The sequence below is a fragment of the Talpa occidentalis genome, unplaced genomic scaffold (genome assembly GCF_014898055.3).
Source record: "Talpa occidentalis isolate TD23 unplaced genomic scaffold, MPIMG_talOcc4v2.1 talOcc4.17, whole genome shotgun sequence".
NCBI classification, from domain to species: Eukaryota; Metazoa; Chordata; class Mammalia; order Eulipotyphla; family Talpidae; genus Talpa; species Talpa occidentalis.
This window is the reverse complement of record NW_023601754.1, coordinates 20,276,913-20,294,139: the sequence shown is the minus strand read 5'-3', so window position 1 is coordinate 20,294,139 and position 17,227 is coordinate 20,276,913. Positions and strand designations below refer to the sequence as shown.

Sequence of the window (17,227 nt, the reverse complement as noted above, 5' to 3'; positions counted from 1 at the left end):
CTGTCACCAAACACCAACGCTTGGGTGACTTATAAATAGTAGACATTTATTTCTCACACCAGGAGGTGAGAAGTGGGGATAGGGGCCATCTGGTCACCCAGGGATCGCTTCTGGTCACCTACATGTCATCAAACTGGAAGGAATGAGGGAGCTCATCCCTCCCTAAAAGAGGGGTCTCAAGAGGACACTCACCCCTCTACAGCACCCAGTCCTCAGACCCTGATCACTTCCCAAAGGCCCCACCTCCTAACACCATCACTTTAGGTGCTGGGACTCCACATACAGATTTTGGAAACAAACATTCAGACCCCAGCATCGCCCTGACATCTGTTTTGAGGGCTGAGTTGGGGAAGTGTTGGGTTTTAAACAGCCTCCAGCCTGACACCAGTGGAATCATCTAGATCTTTCCAGCCTGCTTCCCAGCACCACCACCCATGGGCCCATCACGATGACTCTGGGTTTGGCAGGTGTTGCATTGACAACCCAAGTGCCTCTAGGAAGTGTTTTCCCAGAACAGGCTGACTCCTGGATCTCAGACCCCCCGATGAAGACGGGGCCCTTACACTGAAAGCCAGCGCTGGGCAAGGTGGAGGGGTTCATCCAGCTCCCCCACTTACAGGCTGGATGAGCTCAGGTAAGAGGTCTGACCTCTCTGAGGAACAGCCAGAGCAAGACATGCAGCTATGCCCAGTGTGGGGTGGGGACACAGCACCAAGCCTTGGTGAACAGAAAGAGTCCCTGACCCCTCCCCGAACAAGTGGCTGAGCCAGAATGTGACCCTAGGCAGTCCTGGACTTAAGCATATTTTCACGAGTTCATGCTGTAGGGTCTGACCAGAAATGAATGAATGAGCCCACAGGAATGAATGAATGAGCCCACAGGAATGAATGAATGAGTGAGCTCCAACGTTCTGCCCAAGATGAGGTGACGGTTAGCTTCTCCTGGGTCCCCAGCTGCCCTTGGCCAGGGCAAGGCCCCTCAGCAAGTGGTCCCTCCTGGCTGTAAGAGAGTGACCAGATATTGCCGTGGGAACAAAGAGGAATCTCTCCAGGCAGCCAAACGCATCATGGCCGAGGGCCCACAACAGCACGAATACATTTTCCTCTCAATCGAGACAAGAGCAAATTAATGTCTTGTGGGGCCACCGATGACCCCTGGGGCCTGTTGGACCTGTAGGACCTCTCTGGAAGACACCCGGGATGTGCCTTGTAGTGGTGCAGTAGCCCAAAGGTCGGTTTTCCTTGTCTTGGTCAGAACACACAAACTGTCATCCCAGACCCAGAGAAGTCAAGAATCTGGACAAAGCACAGGCGCCCCCAGATGTCCACAGGAATGCCAGGCAGGCGCAAAGTGACACTTGGCTGTAACCCGGGTGCCCCCTCCACTCTGATGTGGGGACAGCTGTGCGGGTACTAGGTCCCCACCCATCTCCCTGCTCCTCTGTGTGGATGTGCCTCTAAAGCCCAGGGGCAGTTCGCATCTCAGGGGACAGAGTAAAAGAAAGGCTGAAGGTATTTGGGCTACAGGACCCCACAAAGACTCATACAGGGGATACCTGCCACAGGGGATACCTGCCAAGTCCTCTCGTGACTTGGAGAATCTCAGCAAGCTGGTCACCCCACACACCCCTTTAAGTTGTTGGCTTTGCCCCCCTTTATCCCACCCCTGCCTGGATCCTCTACGGGCCTGACAGCTGGGGGCCTGTGACCCTTGTTTTTGTTTGACTATAAATTCTTAAGGCATGACACTAAGAGAAAAGCAATTTTCAAGCTTTTTTCTTTTCAAGATGATGCTTTCACTGCATGCTTTTCTACCCCAGAAAAGTTCATCTTAAATTTAGAAGAGACTTTAGCTCCCCAAATGGCAGCTCCTTCCTTATCAGCCCTTTGCTACTCTCCCACCCCCACCTCAGCACATTATTGCCAAAGATCAAGTTTAAATTTCTTGGGGGCCTCCCTGGTGGCGCAAAGTGTTAAAATGCAACCTCAGAAGCTATCCACAGCCACTGCGGCAAGAGTTCGATCCCCGGCCAGGGAGCAACCCACATGGCACAGCAGACCTCTCCTGACTCACCCACTGCTCCCCTCAGCAGTGAACTTCAGTCAATCTGCCTGTTCTGTTCCCCACTCTGTCTCTGGTGAATCCTCTCACCCCCATACCTCTGACCTGTACCCCAGTTCTTGTATAGATAAATAAATAAATCTTTAAAAAAATAAATTTCCTGGGCTGGGGGGACCTGTGTGTATCTCCAACCAGACATAACCCCCTGCTCAGTGTCCTCCCTTTTCCTCTCAGGACAGACTAGGCTCTGTGCCCACCTGCTCTGCTAAGGGGGTTTTCCCACGCTCTGTAGCAGACTGAAAAGTGGTCCCCGAAACATCATGCTCTGGAACCTATTTGGGAAACTGTCTTTGTAGAAGTGACCAAGTTAACGGTCTCCACATGAGACCCTCCTGGACTTAGGGTGGGCTGGGAGGGGGTGCTGGGCCTCTTACTAAATACGGGCAGAGGGGGCAGCGCCCAGGTCTGGGTAGAGGCAGGCTGGAGGGAGGGGACCACAAGCCTGGAGCCCCCAGCAGCTAGATGTGGCAGGAAGGACCCTCCCTGGAGCCTCCCACTGACATCTGGAGGGAACACAGCCCTGCTAACAGCTTGATCTCAGACTTCAGGCCTCCAGAACCGTGAGAATATGTTCCTGTTGTTGGAAGGAACCCAGTTTATGGTCCTTTGTTACAGAAGCCCCAGGAAACTTGCTTCCCCACTGGCTACCCCGTCCCCCACTAACTGGGGCCCTACCGGGAGGATTTGGTATCCTGCTGCCTTGAGCATAGGAGGTGATCAGTAAGCAATTGTGAGTCCCCTCTGCCCGAACCAGGAGCAGGGAGCAGGGGCAGCTCTCCAAGTTATGCACAGAACCCAGGGTCAAACCTGGTCTGCTCTGAACTAAGCAGAGGCCAGACTGGGGGGGGATGGGAGGGACTTCCTGGGTTCCCGCACCTGGGAGCTGGCTCCCACCTCTGGTTCTGCCTCAGTCCCATCCCTGAAGGGCAGGTGTGTATCTTGAATATATGAGCCCCACCCCCACCCCCATCTGGCCACTTGTGCACCCATCTAATTCCTTCACCTCCAGGGCCTTAACTCCATTGCTGTGACTACTCCCTTTTGTCCCTGGAGGAGTCTCCAGACACCGCAGGGGCTAAGGTGTGCTCTTGGCTGGGGCAGCTGTGAGGCCTTGGCTCCCTGGGTGGGCAAGCAGGCCAGGTGTCCTCCTGAGGCCAAGGTTACACTCTGGACTTTGGTCCAGACTCTGGACAGGACTCAGCCTTTGGAGATCTGTGGGTCCCCTTGGGGTTGGCCTGAGAACCTGGGGAGGGGGCTATTCTGTCTGCCGGCGCCCTGGACCTGGAGGGAGCCCATTTCCATCCTTGGTTTGGGGGAGCTGCCTCTGTAGATGAGAGGTAAGGAGTAAAGAGGCCCCTTTAAAGGGATGGAATATAATCTGGCCGGGTCAGTTCTGGGGAATATGGGGCTGTGGCATGCTCCCAGCTTGGCTCTCTCCAGCAGTTCCAGGGTGTGTGCAGGTGCTGCTGAGGGGCTGCTGGGGGGCTGCCCCAAACCCCAGTGCATAAAGGAGGAGGTGAAAGGCAGCTGGCAGAATGATAAAGGAGACAGAACACTAACCCGGAGCTGAGGTTTCAAATGAAATAATGACTTGTTGGTTCTGATTATAGGCTCAGGAGTAAAAATATACTGGATGTCCTAAGAATGAGTGGGGGGCCTGGGGAGGGAGGCCAAGTGTCAGGTGAGACTCCAGGTGTGTCTACCAGGCTTCATTTGTTTTGAAAAGAGTTGAAGGAAATATGTACAATAAAATGTAAGCATCTGTGTCACAGGCTTGTTTTCTCGTGTTTGGAATAGAGCTGTTTAGAATTTTTTAAAAACAGACAAAAGAATTCACATTGCCATGCCACACTGCTCTCTGGAACAGGTGGTTTCCTCTGAAGAACTGAGGGAAGAAGCAGGTGAAGCTAAGGGAAAAAGTGCTCAGTTCTCACAGAGGTCCTCCCCAAACAGAAAAGACAGTTGCTGCTGAATAGGTGAGTTATGAGTTTAAAGATCAAACACCAATGACATGAGGCTGGTTGCTGCCAAGAACTAAGTTGGTCTAAAAGATCAAGAAGGGGTTGCTGCAGCTGTCCTTGGTGGCCTAGGGGTTAAGTCAGCGTTATCACTGATATTGCCTGAGTTTGATCCCCGGCCAGGGAGGTGACCCACATATGGCACAGCAACCTCTCCTGTCTTGCCCGCTGCTCCCCTTAACTGTATTTCAGTCGATCTGCCTGTTCTGCTCCCCCCTCTGTCTATGGTGAATCCTCTCACCATCACCACCACCCACCTTTAACCTACATTCCAGTTCTATGCAAAAATAAAAAAAAAATAGGGCCTCCCTGGTGGCGCAGGGGTTGAGCGCTGGGTTGCCAAGCTGCCCGCAGCCTCTGCGGCACCGGTTCGATCCCCGGCTGCTCCCCGGCCACCGGAGGAGGGTCCCACATGGCGCGCAGACCTCTCCTGCCGCCCGCTGCTCCCCTCAGCAGTGTACTTCGGTCCTTCTGCCTGCTCTGCTCCCCGCTCTGGCTCTGGTGAATTCTCTCACCCTCCCGCGCTTCTGACTGTACCCAGTGCTTGTATAAATAAATAAGTAAATAAATCTTTAAAAAAAATAAAAAATAAATAAAAAAAATAAAAATAATTTTTTTAAAAAGAGGGGAATGTTCCCGAATGCCTATTTATATCCACCCTCCCCCACCCCCACCACAAGGCTACCTCCCTCCAGACCCCAGGGGCATTCACCTCCCCTATCCTTTCACTTCATCTCACCACCCCATCTGATCAGACTTCATCAAACTTCTCTGTTCCATCACTTGGGTGCTTGATAGACATTTAGAGTTGGAATTGGCAAGCTGGTGACCCACAAGCCAGATTTGGCCCCCCTGATGTGATCGGACTGCCTGTATGGCCGCACAGTTTACCACAGCACAACTGCAGGGGGCACTGCTGGCTGAATATACATGAGACTGGGCACCTGGGCACCGCAGAGTTGTGCAGTGCATGACCTGTACAACAGCACCCAGAAATTTTTGAACGGATTGCCAATATTCAAAGATCAAAAGATTTCATATAAAAACCCAGTTCTTAACATTTCCTGACAAATCCAAAACTCCAGTCACACTAGGATTACATTCTTGCAGCTCACTCAGAGGCTGGGGTTGAGTTATGACTGCCTGTACGTGTGTGTGTGTGTGTGTGTGTGTGTTCTATAGCCCCCAACTCTCCAATTAACCCCACAACCTTTTACATCAGCTCCTTTATACCTGGTTCCTATAAGCATTTGAGTTTGCCACCGCTGGATGACATTTTTCAATATTTGTTGGATGAATGTAGGAATTACTTTTCATTGCCACAATAGCGTAGAGACAGAAGATGCTTCCTTTATTCCTTTGAAATAGACCCAATGGGGAGTTGCTATGACAACTCTGGGACCATAATGTGGGTTGCTGGGGGTGGGGGTGGCTGAGTGTCTTCGAGAAGCTGGGACCCCAGGGAGTCACCTCCAGTGTGACAATAGGGATCAGTAGGCATGCTCTTAGTATGGAATGTTAACTTTGCAAGGGAGCACAGGGCCCATTTAGTGCTGTACATTTGGGTTCCTCCCCCACAAAACATTCCTTTTATCACCTCCCTATGCATTCCATATTTTGGACCGGTTCTGTGCCAAACAACTGCATTTAGGAACTGGGAATTTTTCTCATTTAAAAAGAAAATCAAAGATGAACAATGGTAGCTGATAGGTTTTAGTTCTGACTCTTCCATTCACTTGCTGTGTGACATTGGGCAAGTTGCAAAACCTCTCTGAGTCTGTTTCATCTCTTTCGAATAATGAAACCAGTAACATTGCCCACCTTATAAGGTTGCTCAAAATATCTGCTGCATGAAACAGAGCACAGTGAGTTGAGGAAGGAGGGAGGGAGGCTGGGTGTCCAGGAGACGGAAGGGACTGTGGCCGGGGCAGAGGAGCCTGCTAGAGGACAGCTGTCCTGCCACAAAGGCTCCCGTGCGCCCAGATCTTCTGATTTCCACAAATTTGGGTATTTATGTATAAGTGGTTGGTATCTCATTTAGAGAGGATGTTCTGATTTTGGACTTCATAGAAAGTGGGGCTGTGGGAGCAGGAGTCTTTTTGCCACAGGCTGGCTCCCTTACCAGAGAACAAGATGTGCGTGGGGACAGCCGGTCGCCAGGTTGCTGGAAGTTTGAACAAACCCGGAGAGATACCCTGGTTCCATCTCTAGGCCCAGATGCCTCCTGCTAGGCCCTTTTAAGATTCTAGAACATTCTCTTCAGTTGTCTGTGTGCTTGGTGCTGTTTCCATAGCACTGGCAGGCATCTGAGGAAAAGCTTTCTTGGAGCATCTGTGGCCCCCCATTTGGGCCTAGCATCCCCACCCTGTGACATGGAGAAGCCCTAGGCAGGGATTGTTCTGGTAGATTTATGGGTCTCCTGAACAGATGCTGTGGGAGGGTCCTGACCTTCCAGCCTGGTGAATGGTGCCGAGATGGCCTTGGGGCAGGGGCTGTTTCTGGGCTGAGATGAAACCCCATTGCTAAGGCCTGGCCTTTGGGAGCAGCTCAGGTCACAGCTGTGAAGGAGGGACGGTGGTGCCAGGGGGAGCGAGGGGGACCTCTGGGGAGGGGGGAGGTGCAGGCTTTGGGGACTACTGGCTCTAACGAGCCCTCAGAGACCTTAAAACCTGGCTCCTGCTTGGAAGTTTTTCTAAAGATTCCTCCTGATGATGATAAGTCATTATGGCCCAAAGGGCTGCCTTACATGATTTAGGGTCTCAGGTTGCATGTATGTTGGGTAGGGGGAGCTGGGAACTCTGGGAGCCTGAAGCCTCAGTGAGGAGACAAGAACTGGGTGGAGTGGTTTAGAGAATGGAGCAAGAAGCCACTCTCTAAATGTAGGAGGAGCAGCTACCATTTTGATTGAGGACCTACTGTGTGTCAAGCATTTTAATGGAACTCTGCTTACCTTCTTATCCTGGAGGGATGCTATGCAGCCTTTTCCATGGAGATGTCAATCAGGATCGGGATCAGTGTTGATTGCATGCCCTGATGTGCTGGACATGTCATGGGAGTTAACTGCTTAAGTCACATTTCAAGGATTGTCTGCACTTAAAGGATGAGCCGATTGAGGTCCAGGGACGCTAATCATGGAGAATTTACAAGTCAAACACTGGACTCTCTGATCTCAATTCCTTAAAAGTCACAGTGGAAGATGATGTTTAGGCCACAGACAGATGGCTGCCAGCCCTGGGCATGCGGGGAGTGTCTCCATCACTAACCGTGGAGGGAGCTCATACCCACTCAATGTCATTTCCACAGCTGCCTCCTGCTGGATAGATAACTGGGGTCTCTAGAGCTGGGCCATCACCACGATCTCTTACCTCCCTGCCAGGCTCTATCCTGAGACCCAGAAACTGTTCTGGGATGTTCCCTGGGCTCCTCTCAGAATTCTGCCTCTGCACCAGTCACTGGAAATGTGCAGTCGAGTGCAGATAGCTATGGCCAGTGAGTCTCACTGTGAAGGAATGGGGCTCACTCTGGTGGATGCACCACAGTCTCTTGCTGGTGAGTCCACACCCCCAGGTGTCCACACCCCTGGGGGGGGGGGTCCGGGATACCAGTAATCATAAGAACAACATACTGACCCCATGCCAGACCTGAACGCTCCCTCATCTTCATGTCCCTTCCCAGGTGAGTGACTACGATGCCCCAGCCACAGATGAGGCCCTTCTGAACCTGAGTCAGGTACATGAATGTGACTGGACTCAGGTCTGCCTGCAAAGCCTGTCTCTCTGCTTACATACAGCACACTGTGTCTCCATCAGCAGGGTGCCTTCATCCCCCAAGGGAAAGGAGTTCTGGACCTGATTTTTCCAGAATCTCTCTTTGAGCATCTACATGTGCCTGACTCTGGGTGCTGGGCATTTCTTGGTTGACTTGGTTTGGTCCCCAACCAGCAGAACCTGAGGCAAGGATTTAGTGCAAAGAGTTTATTTTGGAGGTGCTGGGGTAGAGAAGAAACTTGGGGGCAAAGGGAAACAGGGAAGAAAAGAGCCTAGAATAGGAAGGGTTGTGGAGATAATGACACCCACAGGCAACACTTGGTCCCTCTAGGGACCTTGGAAGCCACCCAGCAGGACATACCTGCAGTGCTCCCCACCCAAGATCAAGGCAGTTGGTGTTGGCCCTCCTGGCTCTCCAGGGCCTTGGCATTGGCCCAGGGCACCTCTAAGTGTTAGCTAGCCCTCAGCAACCTCACAGGTGGGCCAAGTGGATCCCACAACCAGAGAGAGTCTCCAGGCAGAGACATGGGTGCTGCTGGTGGAGGCCAGGTGGGGCCATCATATGATAAAGGCAACTTGAGTCTGGGCTAGAGGGGCAAAGAGATGGGGTTGTGATTAATATAGAATTAACATGTCATTAACTTATAATTAACAAGGGATAAAGGATCTGGACAGGGACCAGGGTGACCCACCAACCCACTTTCCCCCAGGACTGTCTGGGTTTAAAACTGGAAGGCCCACACTCCAAGAAATTCCAGGCTGTTTGCCCCCCATGTAGGGACTAGGGTGCCCTGCAGGGCAAGTGTTCCCCCTTAGGTGACAGCTGACCTCGCCTCATTGGGAGTGTGACTCAATTTTACCAGATCATCTAGTATTTCAAGAGTTTTCAGAAATCTGGATTTTATATGAAATCCCCCAATTTTCAGTGTTGGAATTAATCCACATTTTAAAAGCTCTAGTTTCTCCCAGTATGAATGTCTGGAGGGCGCTTCTGCGTCTGCTTTGGTGAACAAAAGCCATTGAAGGTGCAGGATGGAGCTGTTCTTTGCTCTTTCGCCCTCTTAGCTACATGAAGGGGTGCCAGGGCCACTTGTGGAAGCCCATGAGTGAGGCTGGGCTTCTCTGGGTCTATAGAGCTTCCATGCAAGGGAGCTGAGCACCTCTGAGTCCAGCCCCTCATTTCACAAAATAGGCCCAGGAACAGAAGACTCTTGTCCAAGGTCAGACAGCAAACCATGAACACTGCAGTTCACCCCCCAACTGTTCTGTCAACACCCCAACCCATACACTGGGGGCCTCGTCTTTTCAGACACCCCTCCCCTAATCTCCATTGCAGGGTCTCAGATTCTTCTTGATCCCTAGCACTGCAGAGGGACAAATAACCATAAGATTTGCTGGCCACTGGGAAGCCCAAGGACACAGCAGCTTGTGAGGTTTTGTTAGGGAGATGGGCCCAACAAAAGGAAGTTTATTCAAAACAAGGAGGCTAATAAAACACTGTCTTTAGAAGCAGGGCTAAATGTGCCCTTTCCTAGTCTAGAATCCAGTTATGGAGAGAAGCCAGACCTCCTGGGCAGCTGCCTTAACATTACTTCGTATTTTTTAAAAAGATACACAGGTTCTTGCTTGGCCCCAGGAGGAATCCACCAGGAGTGGAATTGCTGCGTCACAGGAAGACCGGCCTTCAGAGAAAAATGGGTTTGATCTGAAGTCGCCCTACTGTAAAGTGACAGAAAGCAACGGATATTTGTTTAAACAGACTCAGCCAAGTAAAACATCCTTTGGGCAGATTCAGCCGGCTGGCGGCCAGCTCAGCTTGGGCTTGACCTTCTCTATGAGTCCTAATAGCCTACGATTGATTACATTTGTATTTTGTCTTGCTCTTAAGCCTTTATAACTTTTTTCTTTATAAAAGAACTATAATCCCATTACCGAAAATTCAGAAAGTAGAGAAAAGAAAAAAAAAAAAATTGGCCTCTTCAAGCAAACACATAGTATCTTTGCATCTTTTGTTCTAGCTCTTTCTCCCTTGTGCATATGTGGTTTTTTGTTTGTTGTTTGTTTTTTGGGTTTTTTTGTTTACAAATTTGCAATATCACTCTGCATAAATTATATATTATGCATTTTGGACTTCATCATAAGCTTTTGCTGTGTTATTACACAGTCTTCATATCTAACTAGGGTTTTAGATTCACTTAATTTTCTGGGTAGAGAGAAAACAAGTCTACTATTTTTAGATTTATCATTCCATCTATAAATAAAAAGGCTGCTGGTAAGAGGGCGTTTTCTCCCGTCATAATAAGGCTTCATTCGAGCCCCACAGAAAAGTGGTTTGAAGAACATAAAGCAGCATCCACCCCACTTGGGTTTAGAATCCCTGCTTCACTGATCTCCACTGTGTAGCTGATAGAGGTCTCAGTTTGCTTAGTCTGGAAAATAAGGATAACAAAGAGAGGCTGCCTTGTAGGTGGGTGTGAGGATAAAGGAGGTGACACCTGTAAGGGGCTGGGAACAGGTCTTAGCATTTTGTAAACACACAGCAAGGGCTGGTGGTGCAGCCTGTGTACTGCCATGGGTATTTTTTATGTTTCTCTTTTCTGTGTAAGAGTAATACAAGTTCGTTTTAGAGACTCTGGAGCCCCCAAGACCCATGTGGACACGGACGGGTCCGTTTTGCCTGTCTCACGTTAGTATGTACGTAGTGTGCATGTGAACATACCCATGACTCAAGATTGCAGCTCACGAACCGCTGGAACCTGTCTCTTTTTTTTTTTTTTTTTAAAGATTTATTTATTTATTTATACAAGCACTGGGCACAGTCAGAAGCGCGGGAGGGTGAGAGAATTCACCAGAGCCAGAGCAGGGAGCAGAACAGGCAGAAGGCCCAAAGTACGCCGCTGAGGGGAGCAGCGGGCAGCAGGAGAGGTCTGCGCGCCATGTGGGACCCTCCTCCGGAGGCCAGGGAGCAGCCGGGGATCGAGCCGGCGCTGCAGAGGCTGCGGGCAGCTTCGCAACCCAGTGCTCAACCGCTGCGCCACCAGGGAGGCCCCTGGAACCTGTCTCTTGATGATCCCCAAATGTCTCCATGTTACTATTGGGAGACTGCCTTCCGTGGGGGTCTCGGGTTTCTCTGTGTCTTGCAGGCAGGACCACTGGCCATCTTTTAAAGTGTGTTTACAAAGCAAACATCCTCGGTTGTTCGACATGGAAGGGAAGCTTATTTTCTGTCGGATGCGACACCTCCTTCCAGGATGCAGGTCAGGCAGGCTTCCTGCCAGCAGAAGGGCCTTGGGGTCCCGAGATTAGGGTTCGTCAGCGGGGAGGAGCATGCTGTGTGTGCTGCATCCTCCCAGGGCCTTTCCTATTGCTCCTGTGGGACTTGGGGTGAGGGGAACCCAAGTAAACTTACTGCTCCTGCTGCCTGAGTCTCTGGGCAACATCTTCATCCTTATGTTCCTAGCAGCTGGCTCATAGTAGGGCTGGCGCAGAACCAAAATGGGTACTGTAAATAAGTCAAGAAGGTGCCCAGGCACAGTTTCCCTGTGCAGTGTGACAGAGCGTCTGGGTCAGCATCTTAAGCCCCTCCATGGCCCCTGAACTGGGCATGTTGGATGTCATGTTGGACATTGACTGTCTAGTGAGGTGTGATGTGTGCAGAGGTGGGCACACATCTGTGTCTGGCTCACACAAGGAGCACAGCCTTGGGATCTGCTCTGAGTCCAGAAGCCACGGCCTGGGGATCAAGATGTAGGGTGAATCCCAGAGGCCCCTCCCACTCCCCCAGGCTCAAGACTCACTGGGAAGGGGCTCTCTTCATCCCTTAACTCCTATAGGCTCAGTGGCCCTCCAGGGCTGGGCCTGGGGCAGTGGCCACCTCCTGGAACTTGATCACGAGAGTGGTGCCCTTGTGCCAGTGTGCTGTGACCTTGGCAGGGAAGCTGCCCGGTGTGAATACCCTCTCCATGACGTGTGCCACAAAGCTGGTGCAGTTGAACGTGCAGTTCTCCTTGGCCAAGGAGATGTAGGTGTTGATGAATGGGTTGCACACCATTATGTAGAAGGTACACATGTAGCTGTTGGTTGATCTCCTTGCCAAGGGCGCCGTGCAGACCTTGCACTCTGTCTTGCACTGGGCACCCCTTTCTCCAGCCTTCAGTGCATCTAGAATGCAGGCACCCACCTGGTGGCGCAGCACCAGGAAGAAGACCCGGCTCTGGCAGCACAGCACCTGCTTGGAGCAGATCAGTGCAAGGCACTGGGGCTCACAGTGAGCAGCCAAACCCCCACCTGCGCCCAGGAACCGGGAACCCTCCTCAGCTGAGCCGCTTTATGGCCAGGGTTGTTGTAAAAGCGCGTGTAGCCCACTCTCATGGATGCGCTCTCCTGTTGATAGGATCTAGCTCTTTCTATCGTGGGGCTTGGAGGTATGGGCGCCTCAGAACATTCTGGCCCATGTGCCATGCATGTACGAGTGCCTGAGGGGGGCACGGCAAGGAGTGAAAGTGCCAGGACTCCAGCGGGGCCACCTGTGGTAGATACTCGCATTGGTTATCATGTCTGTTCTGTGAGTGACTTCTCTAGTGGGAGAATCGGTGGGGGAATCAGCTTTGTGGCACACGTCATGGAGAGGGTACTCACACCGGGCAGCTTCCCTGCCAAGGTCACAGCACACTGGCACAAAGGCACCACTCTCGTGATCAAGTTCCAGGAGGTGGCCACTGCCCCAGGCCCAGCCCTGGAGGGCCACTGAGTCCATAGGAGTTAAGGGATGAAGAGAGCCCCTTCCCAGTGAGTCTTGAGCCTGGGTGGGTGGAGGGGGGCCTCTGGGATTCACCCTACATCTTGATCCCCAGGCTGTGGCTTCTGGACTCAGCAGATCCCAAGGCTGTGCTCCTTGTGTGAGCCAGACACAGATGTGTGCCCACCTCTGCACACATCAAACCTCACTAGACAGTCAATGTCCAACATGACATCCAACATGCCCAGCTCGGGGGCCATGGAGGGGCTTAAGATGCTGACCCAGACTCTGTCACACTGCACCACAGATCACCGTGGGTGTAGCCCCACATCCCCTGGGCCCAGCCTGCCCTTGGGTTTAATACTCTGTAGTCTGGAAATCCATAATGGGTTTGGGTTTGCATTGGTGTTCTGTCAGTGCGGTGTGATGGGTCCACAGAGCATGCCAGGGGCTCCAGGTCCTCATTGCCCTCCCCCATCCCCACCTGAAGAGGGGATTTCAGTCCCCTCCTCTGTTCTTCCTAATTCCACCCACTCCTGGGGAGAGCATCCTGTCCCCGAGGGAGTAGGGTATTAAATAAATTAAAAACACCGTGGCAGGGAGGGAGAGAAAGAGAGATTGCAGGAAAAGAGGAAAAGGGGTTTCCTGTCTTTGCAAGCAGCTGCACATTTTCCTCTGGCATCCAGCCCACGGGTGATACGCTGGAGTTTGGCCCACACTCCCTGTGGCCCAGGCCCTCTGCCCAGTGCTCACACACTGCTCACATTTAACTTCTCACCAGCTCTATGAAATCAGCATCATCGCCACCTTCCCTCCCACCCTGCCCCCGCTCGGAGTCTCTGGCATGCCTGCAGGTCAGGAATACGCTGACAGGGTGAGCTGGTCTTGGGAAAGCAAAACTTGGGGAAAAGGGCAGTTGGGAGCCTCAGCAGAAGGCCTGATTGGCATTTAGGGTGGGGGTTGGCAGTCCCCTGGGCTGGTGAGGGGTAGCTCGGGAGGGGTCAGGGGGCAGCTCAAGGATGGGCAGGGGCTGTTTCCGAGTGTGGAGGAAAGCTTTATGAAATGTTCATGAGGTCCGGATTCATAAGAAGTTGGTGGGGACACCCCGCCAGACACTGGGTCTTTGTTCCTGTAGCCTCGGGGGTGAGGGGAGGGAGAGCTTTCCGGGAAGGAAGCAAAGAAGATTTATTTCCCGAGTCTAATCAGCTTCCCCTGAGGAGGCCGCTATCTGGCCCCACAGAAGTCTGAGTGCCCCCAGAGAATTCCTTGCAATGAATTACTAAGGGTCAGTCTTTGCAGAGTCAAAGGTATAGAGCTTGCTTATGGAGTCGTAGAAAATGCACATTCTATTATGTGTGAGACATTTCTTTCCAGACCAGCCATTTGCACAGACACACGCTCGTTCACCTCCCATCCTCTGTGTGAAGATGTGTGATTCTTTACTCTGGTTTGGTCTGCTTTTAAACAGGAGGAGAAAGAACAGGATAGGAGGACATAAGATTTTCCCCAAGTGGGCAGCTCAGCTGGAAATGGACTGAGGTTGAAGTCCACCGGTGACTCCCATACTGCATGCTCAGGACCTCCCTCCTGGAAGGGAAAACCCTGAGAGAACCAGCAGGAGATAAGGCAGAAACCCCAGCTGCAGGGGTGCTGCTGAGAGTTTCCCAGGGAGTTTCAGGCCGACTTGGGCTTGCCAGCTGCTGACTCTGCTTTCTGCTTCCATGTGGAAGCCTGCTGGTCTGTTGGGATCCTGACCCATTGACCAGGAAGGATTGCACCAGAGCTGGCGCCTGACCCAAGCTGGGCCAGTCAGCATGTCAGTCCCGTGACATCGCCATCGGGACTGATTCTGCAACAGAGGAGATGAGGTCTTGGGTGGGGCTGCATTCATATCGACTTGCTTAGAGAGGAGGAAGGGTGAGACAAAAATACAGACAGGCAGACAGACCGATAAACAGAGGCTGAACTACTGGCTCCGGCTGGTTTTACAGACTGTGTGTACCTTCAGTCCTGCCAGGCCCAACCACATTCTTGCTTTGGGCTCCCTGAGACATCCCTTGACCTTCTAATCTCCTTTTAGTGATCTGCGACTCCAGAATGGCTATTCAGCATTCTGGGAGGGGTTGTCCAGTGCAAGGGGAAATTTGGGCCCCTTAGTCAGACAGTTTTCAGAATTCAAGGGGATGACAGCATGGGGAGAAACCAAGCTCAGACCCCTTCCAAGCCTGGCCTCTGAGACCTGTGCATTGGCTTTAGCGCCGGCTGCCCTTGGTTTGTGGTGGTTAGTCCAACAGCCCGAAGGGGTTGGAAAGGTGGTCTTTGCATCTACCTGGAATGGCATCAAGGGGCACTATAGAAGGGGAACCATAGAGGAGAGGCCTGGTGAAATGACATAAGTGGAAAAGCATTCTAGGGGCAGGTATGTCATAGAGCCCTGGGCAGGTGGAGCTGGGAGCAGGTACAGGCAGGACAGACCTGTCCAGGGCACAGCAGTGCAGCCCCAGAACCCCAAAGGAGACTATCAATGTACATAACAGTAAGCTGGGGAGTCTGGACCAGATCAGAGCATAGAGAGAGTGCTTTCTCAATGCCAAGTGCAGCCAAGGGCCCCCCTGGAGGAAGGAGACAAGTTGACAAGTGCAACAGGCCTCTGCACACTGGTCCTTGGGTGCTGGTGTGTTTGATGAACAGTGGGACTAACTGACACTGTTCTCGTGCTCTATTGTGGGTTCAGAGTTCCCACCCAGCCTTCATGACATCTCAGCTAACAAGCGAGGAAACGTCATTCTTCACTCTGTGGATTAGATCAGGTCCCAGCCTGGTTGCTGGGGCTCAAGGCATAGATGGGGGCACGGGCAGTGTTCTTCAGGGGCTCCCTTAGGTGGCTCATTTGCCATCTTTACCTTCCAGGTGCTGGGCTGATGAACTGTGGGATGCAAGGAGGGAGGTACCACAGCTGTGATGGGCCACCCCGGGGATCATCCGTCCTTCTCATGAATCTATATATTCCCATTGAGGGCTGTCTTGCACCAAATCAGAAGCCACCTAATGGGGCCCAATATCAGGAAGTCTCAAGAGCTTTCTCTTGTGCCACACATCTCTGTGTCTGTGCGCTTTCCCCACATACCACCTTATGGAGCTTGCTGGGAAGAGTCACAAGTGAGCTGACGTGACGCCCTGGGCCTGCTGGTAGGGCAATCGGGCTTAGGTCTGGATTCTAATGGAAGCATCTCCACTTAAGGGCTGTGTGACCTTGGCAAGTCCTGGAACTCCTCTGAGCCTCTGTGTTCTCAGCTGTCCAATGGGACTACTGTTTCCTATCCCACGAGGTTGTTGTGAAGATATGAGGCAATGACGTAAAGCTGCAAATTTTTATTGTTTTCTTTTGTGCTGGCTCCTAACATCATCACCACAGGTGGTCCTTGTACAACTTGGGTTTGACCCGTGAAGGTTCACTTACCCATAGATTCTTTTCTATCATGGCTTCTCTGTTCATGTGTTCAAGCAACTGCAGATGTCAGATTTTTTTTTTATAGATCTGTTTTTTTCACTTTAAAAATTTTATTTTTTAATATTTACATGAAAGAACTGGGGTGTAGACCAGAGGTGGGGGGGTGATAAGAGGATTCATCAGGGACAGGGTGGGGAGCAGAACAGGCAGATCTACTGAAATACACTGCTGAGGAGAGCAGTGGGTGAGACAGGAGAGGTCTGCTGTGCCATGTGGGTTAGCTCCCTGGCTGGGGATCGAACTCAGGCCGTAGAGGTGATAGCACTGAGATTTAACCCCTAGGCCACCAGGAAGGCACCCAGATGTCAGATTTTTGACTTAGACATGGGGGTTGGTGGCCCTACTCCCCATGTTGTTCCAAGGTCAACTGTTTTTCTTTACTACGAGTTTCTAGATCATCCATCCATTCTAGACTCTTGCCCGGTGTTGAAAGGAGGGCCAGTGCTAGTAGGGGCTGTGTTACGGTTGTGTGTATGTGTGTGTGTGTGTGTGTGGGTGTGAGTGGAAAAGAATAGTGTGTCCAGCCTGAGACGGCCCTTGTAGAAAGACCTACTTCCCTGGGCCCGTAGCTGGTGCCTGGGAGTACGTCCCTGCCCCCCAAAACTGGTTTATGCTGGATCCTGCTTTCTCTATGGAATGGGGAATTTTGGTGCGTGGCCAGTAGAGGGTGTGCTGCCCCCAGTGATACCCTCACAGTGTGGAGTTGCTCATGGCCCTCTGTGGGTTCCCAAATCACTGCAGGGAGAACACCCCTGTGACCCCTTGGGAGGATGAGTGTGGATTCTTCTAGACCCCTCCTCTGAGTGAGCTTGGGTTGCTCTGACAAGATCCTGCAGGCCTGGCAGCTTTCACAGCAGGCCCCATTATCTCACACTGGATGTGGGAGTCTGAACCTGGGGGTTCCTGCTGAGGGCTTTGTCCCTGGTGCTCAGGTGACAGTGGAGGGGGGTTCTGGTCTGTTTGTTACAGAGCAACCCTGATATAAAACGGGTTTCCTGACTGTGGGTCCTTACCTGCTTAAAGAGGACTTATGAATGCTAAACTGCAGACACACACAAAAGGTTGATAAAAG

The 17,227-nt window shown here is 51.9% G+C and overlaps 1 protein-coding gene and 1 long non-coding RNA gene across 3 annotated transcripts in view; both read left to right on the top strand.

Moving 5' to 3' along the window:
• The first annotated feature begins 6,437 nt into the window (after nt 1–6,437).
• Nucleotides 6,438–9,968, top strand: LOC119250380 (uncharacterized). Of its 2 annotated transcripts, none has more exons than XR_005126273.2 (3): nt 6,438–6,541; nt 7,516–7,688; nt 9,517–9,968. It is a non-coding gene; the product is annotated as an uncharacterized LOC119250380 (long non-coding RNA). The 2 variants fall into 2 exon arrangements; XR_005126272.2 differs by having other exon boundaries at nt 7,105–7,688.
• Nucleotides 9,969–13,499: 3,531 nt separating this feature from the next.
• Nucleotides 13,500–17,227, top strand: part of MEAK7 (MTOR associated protein, eak-7 homolog) — a 41,878-nt gene continuing 38,150 nt past the window's right edge. The window contains exon 1 of the mRNA XM_054697034.1: nt 13,500–13,518. The gene's annotated coding sequence lies outside the window, so the exon portion shown is untranslated. The remainder of the gene's footprint in view (nt 13,519–17,227) is intronic.